Genomic DNA, 18,377 nt, shown 5'->3' with positions numbered 1-18,377 from the left:
GGAAACTGAGGGTGATCCCCCCATCATGGAGCTGGGCTTCCAGAGACCCACTGGGACATGTTCCTCCAACCCCCACACTCCCACGCCCTCCCGGGGAAGGATGTGCTGGAGGTGAGCTCACAAGCCCCCCTGGAGGTTCCGGGGACCCCCACGGAAAGGGGCTGCCCCTCACACTCCTGGGTGCCTGCCCCTAAGGGCCTGGGTGAGGCGGCCTCATTCAAACAGAGAGAGTTTCAGAATCTTGGTGAGCTCTGTGTCCAGAGCCCAGGGCATAGGCGAAGCTGAGGCCAGGATGGCTGAGTGACTCTCCCCGAGTCACACAGCAGTGGGGGAAGGGCTGGGATCAGAACCCAGGACTCTGACCCCCAGGCATAGTTCTGGAAACCACCCTCGTTCTACCTTCCAAAGTGAGTCAGGAACATCTGTACCGCCAGGGCCAAAAATACTCCTGGGGGCTCCCTGCTGAGGATGCTGACAGCTGCCCCAGGTGTCTGAAAGCAGACTGGCCTTCCCAGGAACTGATGACAATGGCACCATTTACGTCCCTTCTGTCGGGGTTCCCGAAGGCCTTATAAAGCCATGATCTTGTCCTGTTCTCGCTACACCCCTGTGAAGTGGGGGACCAGGCCCCATTTGACAAGTGAGCCCACTGAGGCCCAAAAGGATGGAGCGATTTGCCCGGGGTCACACGGGCAGCCTGGTTCTGACATTCGGGCTGCCAACCCAAGCCCAGAACCTTCCTTGAAGCCTCGGAGGAGAGTTTGACCTTCCCTCTCAGAGACCCGGGCAGACCTTATGCAGCATCGACTGCCACTCCCGAATTCTAATTTTTTTTCACTTTTCATGTCTTCACTATAAAAGCAACAATACGTGTTCACTTATGAAAATCTGAAAAATGCAGAAAAGTCAAAATAAGGAAGAAAAATCGCCACCCACAGCCCCACCACCCAAAGACGATCATTGTTAAGGTTTGATGTATTTCCTTCCATAGTTTTTTGTTTGGGACTTTTTTTAAACATGGCTGAGATCATACTGTATATTAAATGAAAAAACAAAACGGTGGTATCCTGCCTTTTTGCCTTCCCGTTCTGTCGCGGGCACGGCTCTGCTGATGTCGCTCTCCGTAACCCCCTCTCTTTTTCCTCTTCTCTGAACCTCATTTTTATTGGCTGCCTAATATTTGGTCAAGTGGAAGTTCCATAGTTTATTTAGCCATTCTCTTATTGTTGGACATCTCTGTTATTTCCAGCTTTCAACATTACAAATAATATATTTTGGTAGATCTGTGTGCAGAAAGCTTTCCTTTTTCCGTTTGAAGGGCTATCTCCTTGGCTGGAATGGAATTGCTGGGGCAGTGACTCATGCAGGTTTCTGGCTTGCTGTCCGAAAGACCCGGGCCACGCCCATTCTACAGATGAGCAGAGAGGGCCCAGAGGTGACAGAGGTCACTCAGCCGATGCCCGAAACCCCTCCTCTGTACCTCATCTACCCCCATCATCATGTGCCCCTCATTCATTCATTCAACAGATAAAGTGCACCTACTGTGTGCCAGGCACAGTGAACAAAACAGGCAAAACCCGCTGCCCTCAAGGCGTTTCCATCCCGAAGGAGCCAACAGGAAGGACAGGGGCATTCCCACCCACCTTTGCATTTGTCCATATGCAAATTGGGGGGCTCATTTGCATGTCAGAGTCCCCAGCAGAATTGAGAAGCAGAGGGCCACCTGTGACAGCCCCGAGAGCAGCGTCTAGCCTGGTTTGCCTTGACCCCAAACTATTTTCTACGACTCGGCCTTCCCTTAAAAATTGGGACACTTCACAAGAGTCTGGGTTCCTGGCTTCTCCCAAGCAGGCTGCTGACCTGGCCCTGCTGAGCTCGATTCCCAGGTGGTCCCCGGGGACTGCTGCTCAGCCGAAATGCCTCGCCCCCACTGTGCTCAGCTCCCGGGTCCTCCTTCCCGCACACATTCAGTCCGCGGGCCCCTCGTGGTTGTGACTGGCTGGAGGGACTCAGTAACGAGAATGGTGACAATAGCAACATGGAGACAACCGGAGGTGCAGTCACTCGGTCTTGGTGATGGAGCTGCAGGGAACGAGGCAGCGTTTGAACAGGGCACTGGGCCCCTGAGTCCAGGCTCTTCACACCTGGCTGACAGTCCAGTGGGGAAGCCAGCAGGTACAGGAAGGCCCCGCAGGTGGACAGACGGCCCTGCCTCAGCCAAAAGAAGCTCAGAGGGGTCCCAGGACAGCACAGGTCCAGGAAGCAGCATTGAGAAAACAAGCCTGGCAGCTGGAGGTGAAAGGTCACGATGGAGAGTTCCTATTTCTTTGAACTGGGGTTCCCTCTGCCCAGAATGCCCTCTCCCCCTTCCTTTACCTGCTTAATGCTTACTCTTGCTAAGATTCCACCTCCTCCAGGAAGCCCTGCCTGATGCAGAGAGGGGTTTGCAGCTGGCTCCTGAGCCCCGGTTCAGCCCAGAGCAGGCATGGGACCTGGAGCACCAGCAACACCCACATTCTCAAGTTCCCACAACCCTGCCCACACATATCCAGAGATCCTGGGTCCCCAGCCCTCGTCCCTGATCCAGCTGCTGCCCCCCAGCTCGGTGCGGGTTAGGAGGGAAAGGGGAGCGTGCAGTGACGGCAGGACAGCAGATGCAGCTGGGGGCCTTGGGCAGCCCAGGGAGCCTGAACCCCGGGCGTATGCATATGCTCACTGGCTGGGTGACCTTAGGCATTCCATAACCTCTCTGTGCCTCAGTTTCCTCACCTCTAAACCAGGCTGTCATGGCATGCTTCGCTCCCGGTCATCGTGAGACCTAAGTGGGACAGACCTGGCGTGGACGCCGCAGTGGGTGTCCACTCTATTGTCGTGAATGAACAGGGGATCAAACCACAGGTCAGGGGCCGCAGAACCCGGCCCCACTCTCCCACGTTACAGCTGAGGAAGCTGAGCCCAGAGAGGGAGGAGGACATGCCTTAAACAAGAGCCCCTTACCCCCCACCTCCATGGCTGTCACCAGCTGCCCTTGGTCCTGGGTCCACCACCCCCCGCCAGGAAGGGTTTCTGATGAGAATAAACTTGGTGACGGGTGACCGTGGGTGAGCAGCCCCCACTCCAGCCCCTGCCCTTAAAGGGCCAGCGTGTCTTCTGTCCTAGCCCCAACCACCGGTGTTCAAGGCTCTGGAAAGGAACTTGCCCCCCAGAGACCGCCTCCTCTGGCCGTCAAGGGAGGGGTGGCTTCCTGGCCCGAACAATGGGGCCGGGATGTCCCTCAGCCTCTGGCGTGCAGGGGTGTGGGGACATCTGATGAAGATGCCATTCCCATTCAGGGAGCCCAGGGAATGTGGCCTGGGGGCAGGAGGGCGTCCCAGGCCCCAGCTGGAGGCGCAGCATCTTTGGGGCACACTCCCTAGCCTTGTCCGTGTGACTTTGGGCAAGCACCGCCATCTCACATAGGTGGGTCTCAGTTTCCCCACCTATGAAACGGAGAATGACGAGAACATCTACCCCATAGAGTAGTTGTGAAATTAGCCAAGTCCTTTGTGTAAAGGGTCTCACACCGACCAGGTGGGGTCAGAATTCACACACAGGTTGGGGCCGGGCAGCGAGGGCAGCGGCTCCACGCACACACTCAGCCACCCGCCTGGGTGAGAATCCTGCTCTGCCGCTTCCAGTTGCGTGGCCTCGGGCAAGTTCCTTAACCTCTCTGTGCCTTAGTTTCCTCCTCTGTAACATGGGAACAATAAGCCCCCTCTGCAGGGGCTGTGTGGGGACCCGCTGAGTTCTCGCAGGTCGAGCACGTCAGGCCACAGCTGTGCCCCTTCTAAGCGCTCGCGTTGGTGCCAGTATCTTTATTACCGCCCGGCCTTCTGGGTGAGTTTCCTGGAGCTGCTGTGACCAATTCACGCAAAGGTGGCGACAGCACAGAGTTTTTATCTCGTGGCTTTGGAGATGCAGGTGTCGGCGGGGCTGCGCTCCTTCCAGAGGCTCCGGGGAGAGTCCGCTCCATCGCCCATTCCGGCTTCTAGAGGCAGCCGCCTGCCTCGGCGTGGGTCTCTAACTCTGTCTTCAAGGCCCACATCTTCCCGTCTCCCTCCTTCTGATCGTCACACCTCTTCTCTGACTTTGACCGTCTTCTCTCCTATTTTTTTTAAACTTTTTACGTAGAACTCATCTGAGCGTTCGAGAAGTTACAACAATAATTCAGAGTTCCCAGACGCTCTCCACCCAGACTCCACTCCGGTCTGCATCTCACGTAACTGGACCACACTTCCCACAGAGAAGACGTCAGCGCTGAGACAACCCTGATTCGGATGTCACCAGCTTTGTCTCCAGTGTCCTTTCCCTGTTCCAGAATCCGTCCGTGATCCCACGTGCGTTTGGTCTCCGTGTCACCTTAGTCCCTCCCATCCGTGATGTCCCTCGGTCTTTCCTGACCCGGACGCTTCTCAGGAACGCTATTTTGTAGAATGTCCCTCCATTTGTTTTGGTTTTTTTTTAACAGTTTTATTGAGATATAATTCACGTACCATACAATTCACCCATTTAAAGTGTGCAGTGTAATGATTTGGGGTTTATTACGTTATTAATTTTCTAAAATTGTAGGAAAATATATCTAACACAACTTTTGCCATTTTACCCTTTGTTTTTAAGTGTACAGGTCAGTTTGTCTGCCTCTGAGAAAGACCCTTGTGATGACACCAGGCCCGCCCGGATAATCCAGGCAAACCTCCCACCTCAAGATCCTGAACTTAATGACATCCACAAAGTCCCTTTTGCCCTGCGAGGGGACATGGTCACGAGTTCCACGGAAATGGCTCTTTTTGTCGAAAATAGTCACACAGCAGCAATTTCGTCAGGTCCCCCTAATTTGCGCCAGCACAGTGTGCAGCCACGGACACAGAGGGGCGAGCTTCCAGCTCAGCTGCCTGTGCAGAACAAGCCACCCCCAGACCCACTTACACACGGAGCGCAAGGCCACACCCACCGAGGGGGCGCTCTGCCCCCGGTCCACACCGTGGCCCTGCAGGTGTGGGTCTCTGGGAGGCCTTGCATGTCACCCGGTAACCAGCCTCGGCTCCAGGCCTCCAATGCCCCCCATGCTGCCTGGCCCCCCCCCGGAGCCCCCAGTCCTCCTCATGAGCCACCTGGCCCAGCAGGGGATCCCTGGACCTGCGCTCCCTGGTCACCTGACTGGCCAGGGCCTGGGCCACACTGGGTGTGAACTAGTTTAAATCTCACCTCTGCTCTGGCACACAGTAGGTGTTCAAGTGTATGGTGAGGGAGTGAATGGGGGGTTTGAAACCCTTGTGGCCCCTTGCCCCCGCCTGGTGCTCGGTCCACTGGGTCTCACTTCTTGCTGCCCCCCCACAGCCTCAGTGCTGCACTGGTGCCCCCACCTCCCAGGGGGCCAGTGGGCATGGGGGGCCGAACAAGAGGGCTTTGAGGCAGCCCTGTCTCCGGAGGGAAGTGGAGGAGATAAGGCAGCTTCTCACTTTCCAGCCTATCCCAGCCCAGAGATAACCCGGGAGAGACGGGTTGCCCACAGCTCTGCTAGCAGCGGGCCACCCACCTGCCCCCGCGTCTCCCACGACCCCAGTATCACAGATTCTGAGCTGAAACCCGAGATGCCACTCGGAAGAGCCGCCCAAGACAAGTGGATGATAAGCCGAGCCAGAGCTGGTGGGGAGGGGGACAAATCTCCAGTGTCCCCTGGAAAGTGACCTGTAGGCTGCAGCCATCCTCCCCCAAGCCTTGTACTTCCCCCAGGGAGCCCACCCTGAGCCACCCCACACTCTCCGGAGCTGCCCTAAGATACAGCCCCTGCCAAGAGCCCTTCAAAAGCATCTGGTCCAGCCTTCTGGCTGACCAATGAGGAAGCTGGAACCAGAGAGGTTGGGGGCCTTGCCCAAGTCACACAGCATCTTGATAGCAGAGTGAAAGCTTGAACCCAGTTCCCACGGCTGCTGCAAGTTCCTCTTCAGCCACACCTGACATCCATCCTCAAATACGGGTCAAATATTGCAAGAAAGGGGCAGGGGTTGCAGAGCACCCCCTCTGAATTCTAGAGGGTGGGGTGCAGAACAGCAAGGAAGGCGGCGTGGTGTGGGGAAGGAACCCGGAGCTGGGAGCAGGACATCAAGTTTCTGCCCCTGCTTCTGCAACTAACTCCCTGGGGCCCCTGGAGCCAGTCTCTGCTCCTCTCTGAGCCTCAGTTTCCCCATCTATAAACGGAGACAATGGCGGTTTTACCATAAGGGTGCTGCATAGTGGATCGGCTTGTTCGAGGGCCTTAGGCCAGTGCCCGGCCTCTTGTCAACACTCGGGGAGCTGGCGTGGGTGCTACACTGGTTGTCTCTCTGTCTCTCCTGCTCCTCCGGGAGACCTGTGAGGGCAGGCTGGATGTGCTCAGGTGGCAGCACGGGTCCCAGTCTTTGGTGTCCGCTCCTTCAGCAAGTTTCCCGAGGCAATGACCACACTGTGCTCAGCACTCCCATCGGGAAGACACAGGGCCGTGGAAGGGCGGCGCCCAGGGCTGGATGACGGACTGATGAATGTATGAGAGAGTGAATGACCCAGTCTGCTCCGTTTCTTACCAGAGGAGGGGCTCTCAGCCTACCTTCCTCCCCAGCCTGACCCTGCTCCAGCCCCCTTTTTAGCTTCCTGCCTCCCCGCGCCCCAGGTGGAAGCGGGCAGGTGGACAGTGGGGAGGAGGTGCTCGCCGAGGGACTGACATGCTCTTCCCACAGACCAGCTGCCCGGCTGCTCTCCACCCACCCCAGCCTGAGCAGGGCCTTCCTGAAGACCCACAACCTGCCCGTGTGGGTGCCCAGGAGGGCAGGCTGGCTGGGGACCCAGAGCAGAGGCCCTGCCTGCAGCCAGCCCCGGTGGGTCAGTGACTAGAGTGGGGGCCCCTGGGGTCTAAACCACCAAGCCCCTCATCTTGCCTTCAGTGAATTCACTTAGAGAACCAAATCGGGCTCTCACAGCAGAATAGAGGCATTGTTAGTTGGGAAACTGAGGCCCAGAGCAGGATGTGTCTTGCCCAAGGTCACAGAGCAAGACAGAGGAAGACAGAAATAGGACTCAGGGCTCAGTCTTCCAGCCCGCAGCCCCAGCGGTCCTCAACCTCCTGCCCCCATCACCCACGTCCTCCACCCGCACAACTTTGTGGCGCATGAGGTCCCTCCTCCCGGTTTGGTACCCCAGCGTGGTGGCCCACCCTCACCAGCCCTTCCCCAGCGTCACTCAGGAGCTCCTTGGAACCTCAGTGTTCTCATTATCATCAGTGGAGCTGGGAACAGTAGAGATCCATGATGTTTTTGTGAGGATTAAACAAGACGCTGCCATTTGAATAGACGTTTCTCCAGAAAATATCTATGAATGACTGATAAGCACGTGAAAGGATGGGCAATGTGATTAGTCTTTAGGAAAATGAAAATCAAAACCACAGCGAGATACTACCTCACACCCACTAGGACGGTTGTATGCACAAAGACAGTAACAGTGTCGGTGAGGACGTAGAGACATGGAGGTCCTCATGCCCTGCGGGTGGGAAAGAAAAATGATTCGGCCACGTCGGGAACAGTCGAACAGTTTCTCAAAATGTTAAATAAAGAGTTACCATATGACCTAGCAGTTCCCACCTAGGTATGCACCCCAGGGAAACGGAAACACGTCCTCGCAAAGACTTGGGCGGGGATGTTCCCGGCAGCATTCTTCGTAATAGTCAAAGAGTGGAACAACCCACATGTCCATCAGTGGACGAATGGATAAACAAAATGGTGTATCTATATGGTGGAATATTATCCAGCCATAAAAAAGAATCAAGTACTGATACACGCTACGACACTTTGCTCGGTGAAAGAAGTCAGTCACAAAAGCCGGCATATTATATGATTCCATTGTATGAAATGTCCAAAATCGGTAAATCCGTAGAGAGTAGACTGGTGTTTCCGGGGCCTGGGGAAGAGGAATGGCAGGGACTGCTCGTGAGTATTGGATTTCTTCTTGGGACAATGTAAAATTAGATTTTTTAGACAATCTAATTTACATTATTAGACAAAATTAGATTTGGGGACAATCTAAAATTAGATGGTGATGGTTGGACAACTCTGTAAATGCACTAAAAACCCTTGAACCACACACTTGAAATGGGCGAGCTTTATGGGAGGTAAATTCTGTCTCGATAACCAAGGAGACGCTCGGAGCCCGCCTGTGCAGCCTCGAGTCGGAGCACGGGGAGTGGGAGCGGCTAGGCCTGGCCATCTTGTTCTCGCATTGTCATCTCTGTCGCTCCTCACAACCCTGTGAGGTGGGCATTTGGCAGATGCAGCCAAGTGAGACTTGCAGATATGGGGTGTCCTACACGGGAAGTCATGGAGCCCCAACGCCTCCCTGGCCTTCTGGACAATGAGAGCAGGGGGCTGCCAGGGCAGGTGGGTTGGGGGCACTGTGAAGTGCAATTTCACCTGCCAGGCCCTGTAGCAGATTTTGGGAAGTGGGGACTGCAAGGGCCCCCAGGGTCTGACTCTCCCCCTTCACCCCTCCAGGCCTCTGTGTTTCCATCTATCAAAAGGGCTCCATCAGTGTTTTTCAAACTGTGCTCCAAGGCACCCTGGGGCCAAGAAGAGATTTCAACTGCCCCTGAGAAAGGATGCCCCTCAGGTCTCCCGGGATTCCACCCACATCCCTGCCTCCTGTTTGGGCCCCACCCACCGCTACAGGATGTGGCTGCCAAACGTAGGTGGGGAAGAGGAAGGCGTGGGGGTCGTGTGCCGGAATCCGCATCCTGGGGACCAGGAGATGAGAACTCCAGGTGCCTGGAGCCCAGCTTCCGGCTCCAGCAGAGGGAAGAAGTCTCGGCTCCTGCCTCCCAGGACACGGCTGCCTGGCTGGGAGCCCAGACCCAGGGCCCATCCCGGACGTGGCACTTCCGCTTCCCGTCTGGCAGGAGGACACTCTGGAGCCTCTTGCTTGGCCCTGGGTCCCAGGACCAGCAGCGGCTCTGGCTACTGAGTCCCAGACACCCTGAGGATCCAGCAAGAGGGTGAAGCTGGGCCTGCGCTGGCCGCTGGGGACCCTGCGCTCAGAGCCCTCACTGTGTCTGCACAACTCTAAGCGAGCATCACAGATGCTCCTGAGGAGGAGCAATGCAGAGTAGTGGGGGCTGGGCCAAGCAGAGCACCCTCGCCCGGTCCGGAGAGGGCAGCTGCTCCTTGACTCTAGCCAGCTGTTGCCAGACATTTAATTTTTCAAGAGAATCCAGAAGTCTGGATTTTAATGTGAGATCTCCAGATTTTGGAAAAATTTGAGAAGCAGAACACATCCATAAACAGGATACAGCCTGTGGGCCAGCAGGTAGCAACACGGTCTCATTAACGGATGCGGCCACCATCTCACAGGTGGGAAACTGAGGCAAGATGTGCCAGGTCCCTTGAGTGGGACGTCCAGACCTGACTCAGACCCAGGTCTCCCTCCGCAGACTCGAGGAGGGACCCTTCCGGGAAGCTGCTCCCTTGTCTTAACAAACAGACAAATAAATAGCACTTCCGGCCACAGTCTGGCTAAGTAAATGATGGGACACACACCACAGATGAGAACGAGGGGGCTCTGCGTGCGTGGACACAGGCCCTCCTCCGGGTGCAGGAGGGAACTCTGCTGTCCGCGGTGTGTGTTTAAGGTGGAGAAGAGGATATAAATCTGTCTTTGTATGTGTCTGCATAGGCTATCTCTAGAATACTCTAGAAAGGGACGGGGGAGGGGGTGGGAGGGGACCACTCACTCCACACCCCTTGACGTGTTTGGATTGTTGGTCACGTCAGCGTGCTAGCTCTTCAGCAAGTATATCAGTTTTTTGCTTTTTTCGGTTGTCCCCCTCCTGTCATTCTCTGAGCCTGGGAAGTGAAGGGGGATTTGCAGGTGTCCTGGGGTCTGGGGCCAGCTCCCTGGGAGCTAGAGAGGATGTGGGAGGGGAGCTAGCCCAGATGAGGCCCACTATGTGCCAAGAGCCCTTCAATCCCCGTGACAACTCTGTGAGGGCAGGCAGTCATAAGCCCATTCTACAGATGAGGAAACTGAGTCACACGAGCAGAAGTTATGGAAGCTGGCTCAGAGCTCAGGGGCCAGCTTCTCAGAGCGTCCCTGCTCCTCCCAGGTGCCCACCTTTCTCAGCTGAGGCTCCACAGCCGGGGTCTGTCGTGGCCAGCTGGGGGGTCCGAGAGGATGTCTTGGGGCAGGGGCGTGTGGACGCCCTGGGGCCCGGTGGGCGACAGCCCTCCCGAGGCCAGGGGTGATCCCAGACCAGGGCAGGAAGCCTGGGGGAGCCTCTGAGAGGGGCTTTCCCGGCGGAAGTGGAGGTGGGGTCCTCAAGGTGGGGACTGAGGTCAGGGCTTGGCCGAGGCAGCAGGTGATTCCTCCTGGCCAGTCCCTGCCCTGCCCGGGCGGCCCACCCCCGGCCTCCCCTGCTGCCAGCAGCGTCAGCCGGGCTGCCCGATGCCCCCTGTGCTGACTCACGTCCGCCCGTGGCCAGGCTGGAGGAGGGGCGGACCCCACTCCAGCTTGACCTTATCAGGCCTTGCCTGTGTCCAGCGCCGGCCGTGGGCAGGGCCTCGGCCCCGGGCTGCCCTCCCCGCCCTGCTGGCCAGGGCCGGCATGAGCTCATGGGAGCCCGAGACTGGGCCGCAGGCAGGGCGGTGGCCCCAGGAGGGAGGAGGGCAACAGCCCGGCCGGGGTGCCCTGCGGGGCTGCCCCTCGGCCCCCTGCCCGCTGGGTCAGGGCTGGGCACAGGCTATTTTTAGTTCCCCCGTGAGGGCTGGTGGGACCCGGATGTAGCAGCTGCTGCAAGACTTTCCTTGCTGCAGACCGCCCCCAGGAGCACACGCACACTCGCACATGGACGCGCCATGCACATGGCTCCATGCAAATACGTGAGCACATGCATGTGAACATGGCCATGCACAGAGGGGTATACACGGGTGTGCACCCACACACATGCAGAGACATGCCCACATATACCTACAGACACGTTTACAGGTATTCACATGTGCACAGACATGCACACACGCACCTCGTACAGGCCCGCCAGAACACACAGAGGCTCAAGTGCACACTCAGGGTGCACAGGCCGGCTGAGGATCACTCGGCTACGTAAGCATCCCCAGGAACCCACCTATGGGCACACACACCTTGTCCTCACTTTGCACACTTCAACTGCTTTCTGGTCCTTCTAACAATGCCCTCAGGGAGCTGCAGCCTGAGGCCGTAAACAGGCCGTGACCGCACAGTGGGGCGCACGCTGCCGCAGAGGGTAGAATGGGGGCTGCAGAGGGGTGCCAGCTCAGCCCGGGAGGTCAGGGACGGCTTCCTGGAGGATGAGGCCCCCAAAGGAACAAGCAGTGAAGGATCTGTCTGTTGCAATGAAGCCTGGAGTGAGTGATTTTCTAGCGCCTATGAACATAACCATAGTAACAGTCAGCAGTCAGAACAGCTACCACGTACCATGCACTCACGCCATGCCAGCTCCTCTCCAGGAACCACCTCGTTTCACCTCTCAGCACCTTATGGGCAAGTACTATCACTGTCACTATTTGCCCATGAGGAAACTGAGGCCGAGAGAGGTCTTGGCACACGGCTGGTGGGTCTGACCGCAAAGCCCACGCTCACGTGCTGGTGGCGAGTTCCTTGGCCGTGGGGTCTTGTAGCTATCTATTGCCATGTAACAAATAACCTCACAATTTAGTGGCTTAAAACAAGAGCAATCATTTCTCTTGCTCTCCGCTCTGCAAGTGAAGCAGGCTGAGGAGGGAAGGCACATCCTTGCTCCAGGTGGCATCAACTGGGGATCTCGGGGCCTGAAGGACCCATTAGCCCTGTGGGGGTGAGAGCTGGGGGCCTCTGTTCCTCTCCACATGGCCTTTCCATGGAGCCATTGGGCTTCCGCACAGCATGGTGGCTGAGTTCCAAGAGCGAGCATCCCAAGAGATGGGTCATGGAAGCTGCAGTTGGCGACAGCCTGGGTCTGGGCTCTGACACAGTGCCACTTCCACCACTTTGCTCAAGCATCCAGAGCACAGATTCAAGTGTCCACTTCTCCATAAGCGGAATGTCAAATAATTGGAGGGGGGAGGGTGGCATGTTCTAAAACCACCAGAGTGGGGAGGGAGATGGCCCCAAGGTAGGCAATCACTGTCGAGTCCAGAGCCCCCTGCCCCAGACCCCAGAGCTCCAGCCGGGGCCAGCAAATCAGTCCCAGAGCAGGTGGCCCCTTTTCCTCCACCCCCACCTTGCCCTTTCCATTCACACACAGAGGCCCAACTGACCTGGCACCTCGGCTGGACAGGGGCAACCTCACTGGGGCAGACGAGCTGGGTGCCCAGGCTGGAGAGGTGCCTCCCCGCTGCCAGAACTCCCGGGGCCCCCAGTCTATCTCCTCTGCTTTCTCCTCGCCCACCCCAGGGCGACAGAGACCCAGGCAGGGTTTGGGAGTGGCCGCTCCTGGGTTCCCCCGAGACCCCAGCACAGATGTCCTTTCTAAGGCCCCTCCCCCGTGCCCTAACTTTCCTTGACTCAGGGGTTGGAAGTATCCAACACTACAAAATCCGGAAGTCTGCTTCCAGGCTTCTGTCCTTCTCAAGGGTCTAAGTTTCCAATACATTTTGACTCAGTTTGACAAAACCAATAGAACTGTAAACGAGCTTAGCCTTTGGCCCAGCCATTCTTCTAAGGAATATTCGATGCTCCGAAAATCATTGAGCGTGTACAGAAGGTGCGGAGATGTTCACCGTGGCATCACATGCCAAGGAGAAAAGCTGGAGAGAACTTGAGTGTCCAACAGTGAGGGCTCGTCACATAAGGGATGGGAGGGTCCCACAGGGGCCTACCTGCAGCTGTTAGAAAGGATGCCGTCACTGCAGCAAGAACCTCGGAGCTTCTCCCAGATACACGTGGCGGGGGGCTGAGAGCCCTTGACAGCATGGCGTGGGGTGTGCGCCTATTTAAGGTTTAAAAGCACCACTCCTGCAAAGACAGTACAGTTACCTGTGGAGAGCAGAGAGCCGCCCGGAGGGACAGACAGCGGACCGTGAAGGGCCTGCTGGGATGGGGGTACGTGTTGGTTTCCAATGGCGGCTGTAACCAATCGCCACGAACAGGATAACTTGAAATACAGACGTTTATCCTCACCGTCCTGGAGGCCACGAGTGCTAAGTCAAATCAGAGCCCCACTCGGTCCGAAGGCTCCGGGCGAGACTGTGTCCCTGCCTCGTCCAGCTCCCCGGGGCTCCCGGCGTTCCTTGGCTGGTGGCTGCGTCACTCCAGTCTCTGCCTCTGTCGCACATGGCTTCTCTCCTGCGGCTCTGTTTTCAACTCTCGCTCTCCTTTCTCTTAGAAGGATGCTCTCCTTGCATTTAGGATCCGCCCAATTCCAGCATGATCTTATTTCGAGATCCTTATTCTAATTACATCTGCAAAACCCTTTATTCCAAACGAGGTCACATTCTGAGGTTCTGGGAGAACATGGATTTGGGGGACACTATTCGACCCTACGGGTGGGAAGGTAGATGTGCCTTCCTGCAAGGAAAGCATGTTTATGGATTTAGGTATCACTGGTGTTATTTCATTTCAATTTTTAAAAATTCTCAACTCCCAGAAGACCAGATGTCTTCAAAGATCCCTTACCCCCCAGGGTCAGAGTCTCAGGTTTTCTGGGAGGCTCCGTCCCCTCAGCCATGAGGCAAAAATGGTCAACACGAGCAGGGCTGACGTTGCTCGCACCTGCCCAGGCTGACCAGGCTGGAAGCTGCCCAAGGTCCTCAGACCTCCCCATAAGGAGCCTTCCTGTGATCCTGGAGAGATGACCGGCTGACATGCACAGCCCACACCTGCCCGGGAGTATGAGCTGAGCACCCTGGGGTGTGGTGGGGATGGAGAGGGGAGGGGAGCCGTGGGCTGGGGGCCTCTGCGTGGTACCAATGACCCGCTCACCCATTACAGGTGCCCCCAGGGTCCTGGGCATTCACTGATCCCAGCCCCTGGTTTTACAGGTGGGGGAACTGAGGGTGAAAGAGAAGAAAGGATTTAGCCAAGGCCACCTCCCGAATTAGGAGCCACGTGACCTATCCTACTGCTTCTCGGCAAGAAGCCTGGCCCCAAATCTCCTCCACTCCCCGCAGCTGCAGCCCCCCGCTGTTTCCATTAGAGAGTCGTTCTTCCCTGTTTACCCTGTGAGGTAAGCATGGACAGTGAGGTAGATAGGGAAACTGAGGCTCGGGCTGTGCAGGGGCGGAAGGCTCAGAACCCAGCCTGGGCCTGTCCTGTCCAGTCAGCAGATGCCGGCTGGCCCCAGCTCGCCCCAGAGCCAGCACGATGCTGGACGCAGAGGACGCAAAGGCCCCAGGGCGCCCCGCAGAGTGCAAAGAGACCCCATGTATCGGAGGCTGGGAGGAGGCCCCAGAGGCCCTCCTCGCCCGGCCTGGCCTCTGGGCTTCTGTCTTCCTTCCTCTGGCGGCCCTTGCCCTGTCCCTGTCCCCTGAAGGCTGTGCTGTGGCCAGCGCCCAGGACAGAGCACAGTTTGCCCACAGCAGTGACCATGATGCCCTCCTCTGTGTCCGGGAGTCTGGTGGGCCTGGCCATTGTCTCCCAGCTCGCACGGGGGGGACAGGGGCTGAGGAGAGGGTGCCCTGGTCACAGGCACCAGGAACACTCAACTGAGCCCCCGTGGGTCTTGGTAATTAATTAATCATCAGGCTATTAAAGATTAACAACCGCAGAACTGTGGGGGAAACCCTTCACCCAAGATGGGGGCACAGAGGAGGAGCTCACCTCTTCCCTGGCGACCCCTGGACCCTGTGACGCAGGTCGGGGTGTGACGGCTGGCTCTGCACCCCCCACCCCTCCCTGTCTCTACCCCTCCCATCTGCCCCTGGTCTCTAAGGAAGAGGCAGCTGAACTCAGAGTGCAGGGCTGGGGGGCTGGAGGGAGTAAGACAGAGCAAGAAAGTTCCTCCAAGGACGAGAATCCCAGGCATGGGTCAAACGTCCATCCACAGGCACTTGCCTGGGCAGTACGATCTTAGGTGAGTCGATTCCCTCTCTGAGCCTCAGTTTCCCCATCTGCAAAATGAGGGCACCGGCAGCAGGCCTGTGTGAGGATCCTCTGAGATCGTGTCTGCCGAGTGGGTGCCAGGAACCTGGCACATAGCAGGTACTCAATAACTTCCTCCCACAGACCTGACACCCTAAGTCCTTGCACTCTGTCCCCCCCATGGCAGAGCCACCCTCTCTGAGAGTAACAGTCAAGTCCAAGTTCCATCCCAAGCCCCAGGGAAGGGAAAGTGGCCCTTTCTCCAGGGCCAGGTGGCGAAGGTGAGTCAGCTTCCTCACCTGGGCTGATTCACACCTGTGCTGAGAGGGGCGGGGAGCAGACAGACACACAAACAGACAGGGACTTATTCTTTCCAACACTTGGTGCAGCCACATCCACAGTCCTGAGCTGGCCAAGTCCAGCAGGCCTGAGGTGGAGTGAGGGGAATTCTAGACGAACCCCCCGGAGGGGGTGATATGGTCCCTGAGGCCCAGAGAGGGGCAGGATGCTCCGTCACACAGTATCTCAGAAGCACCACCACCGGCCTCCTTTCCCCGGCTCCCTCTGCACCTCCGCACCGTTAGGTAACAGCACCCTGCCCTGCCTTCCAGCTCAGCCAGCCGCCTCCCCTCCCTCCAAAGGTGCCCAGGGGTCAGGGAGTGAGGCTCGGGTGACTCAGGGGTGGGAAAGGCCCATGAAATCATCCAGTGGCCACCTCGGCAGTTTGGGAGCTGTCTGGCCCCTGGACTCACCAGCTGGGAGTTCCCCAGGAAGGGGGCCGCCTGCCCTCCGGGCTGCAGGATGGAGACAGCCCGTGGATGGATGGAGACCGTCCTGGGGGGCTCTCAGCCCCCTACTCCACCTGCTTGACACAGGCCTCGGATGAGTAGTCCTCTGGCCCCCCAGCCTCCTCTCCTCACTGCCCCGCCAGGGAGGGGAGTGGAGGAGACGCCTCCACCGAGCCGAGCTGCTGGCCCGGGGCCCAGTCTTTGGCTAGTGAGAGTCATGGAACATGACTGTGATTATATCTGTTACTTGCTGGGCATTCCACCTGAGCATTCGAAGCTTTTAGTACTGTGATCATCAGAAAAGCTGAAAATCAAGGGTTGCCCAGGACACAGGCCCCAGACCCTGGAGTGACAGAGACATGGGTTCAAATGTTAGCACGCCCCAGCCACAGAGATGGGAGCCGGTCACAGCCCCTTCCTGGGCCTCAGCTTCCTCATGTCGTGAAAGCCAGTGGGCCCTGAAGCCCGTGTCAGCATCCCGGCAGGAAACAGATATCAGGGGCTTCAGAAGAAGAAAGTGGGGATGCACCCACTCTGAGCCGTGGGCAGATGAGGCTCGAGGCCCCTGGAGGGCCGTCCCCAGAGCCGAGGGGCAGGGAGGGGCTGAGGCTTCCAAAAGGCAGAGAGAGAGAGGCAGGGAGAAGGCCACACGGAGGAAGAGCTGCATCCCGGGGGGCCGCAGCCGGGACCAAGGAGGGGGCAGGGAGAAACACCCCTCCCCTCCCGCCCTCCCATCTGCCAGTGCCTCCCACCGGCTGAATCCCACCAGCAGCTGTGGAGAAGGACCCACTGAAAGGGGAAGCCACAGGGCAGGAGGAGAAGGCAGAGAAAGGACTTGGGGCAGCAAGCAGGAAATTATCCGAATAATAAAGAAAATGCCTCGTTCAGCAAATGTCTGCTGAGCACAGCCATGGCCGGGCTTTGTTCTGGGCCTGGGGGACAGAGTGGTGACCAAGACACACCAAGTCCCCTCTCCAAGGAGGGGAGTATGAGGGAGGTAGTTGGGACACGAGAGTTGTTTTAAACCAAGAAGTTTCTACAGGGCAATCAGACCATCGACACAGATGGGGAAACAGGCCTGGAGGGAGGCAGGGACTTCCCCCAGGTCACCAGCAGGTCCGTGGCAGAGGACAGCTCCGTGGCCCCACCCCGATCCTTCTTCCAAGGCCCAGGGAGGTTGCTCAGGCCTGCAGAGGGTGGGGACCCCGGAACTGCCTGCCAGTGCCTTCCTCAGCCCTCTGCCCCCTCAGCCACTCCAGGCTCTCAACCCTCGTGGCAGGGTGGGCACGGCCAGCAACGGAGCCCACCATCAGGGAGCGGGCACCAGGGGAGCGATGCGCTCGCATTCCCAGACAGGCCGGCACATTCCTGCTGGGGTGCCACCGTGCCACCCACGCTGCCCCGCCCCGCTCCCCCACACACAGCGCCCATTGTCTGTCCCAGACACTTTGAACCACCGCTGCCCCCGCCTCCGACACCGCCCCACGCCCTCCCCTCCCGTCCCCAGATGGAGTTCCACAAGCCCTGTCCCGGTCCCCGGGCCCCAAGGGCAGCCACGCCATTTATCTTGGAACCAAGCAAGGATCAGAGAAGGGAGGTGACTTTCCCCAAGTGACACAGGCCACAATCCAACTCCTTGCACCCTCAGTTAATTACTCTTCCCTAAGAATTCCTGCTCTTCCCAATTCCTACACCCAGTGGGCCATGGGCATCCCAGCTCCCAGCTCCTCGCACAGGCCAGGACCCTCTGCAAGAGACCCCTGCCTTACAGCACTCGGCCCACATGTGACTATCCCCATTTCACAGTCCAGGAAGTCAACTCAGGGAGAGAAGGCGCTTGCCAAGGCCACCCAGCGAGGAGCAACTGAGATAAGACGGAGCGCAGGTCAGGTGGCCCAGCCCACGCCCTCCCCTCCTGCAGGGAACAGCTCAGAGCAGAAACCTCGTGGCGAGGACGTGCGCCTGATACACAAAGGCAGGCCACCTCCGAAGCCGGTTCATGTCCATCACATATAAGGGAGCCCCGGCCCCAGGGGGCACGGCTGGGAGCTGGGCGGCAGGGCGAGGACCAGGGCGGCCCTGCCCTCGGGGACTGGGGGGCCCCTCCAAGAGAAGACCATAGCAGCAGATCGGGTCAGATATGAAGTTCTCCAAGGAACGGAACTGGGGGTGCCCTGTCTAAACTACCAACCCCTCAAGACATCAGCTTCCAATGCCAGCCCCTAAAGTGACAGCTGCCAATCCTCTCCCCCGTCCTGCTTCTCCTTAGCACTTACAGGGACCCATTGGAACCCACGACAGTCCTGACCCCGTAAACGTTTCCCCCCAAGAGCCTTGGCGGGTGCGGGGCCTGCGGGAACATCTCACCGTGGGCTCCTGGCGCCCTCCCCCGCTGCCCTCTGGGCTCATGTCCCCCACCCCGCCTCCTTTGCCTCCTAGCTCTTCCCGCTCTCAATTGACAACATGTTTATCTGTTTTTCTTGTTTAGCGGCTGCCCCCCGCCTC

Source organism: Equus asinus, chromosome 4, assembly GCF_041296235.1.
Source record: "Equus asinus isolate D_3611 breed Donkey chromosome 4, EquAss-T2T_v2, whole genome shotgun sequence".
NCBI classification, from domain to species: domain Eukaryota; kingdom Metazoa; phylum Chordata; class Mammalia; order Perissodactyla; family Equidae; genus Equus; species Equus asinus.
Note: the sequence above shows the minus strand (reverse complement) of the source record.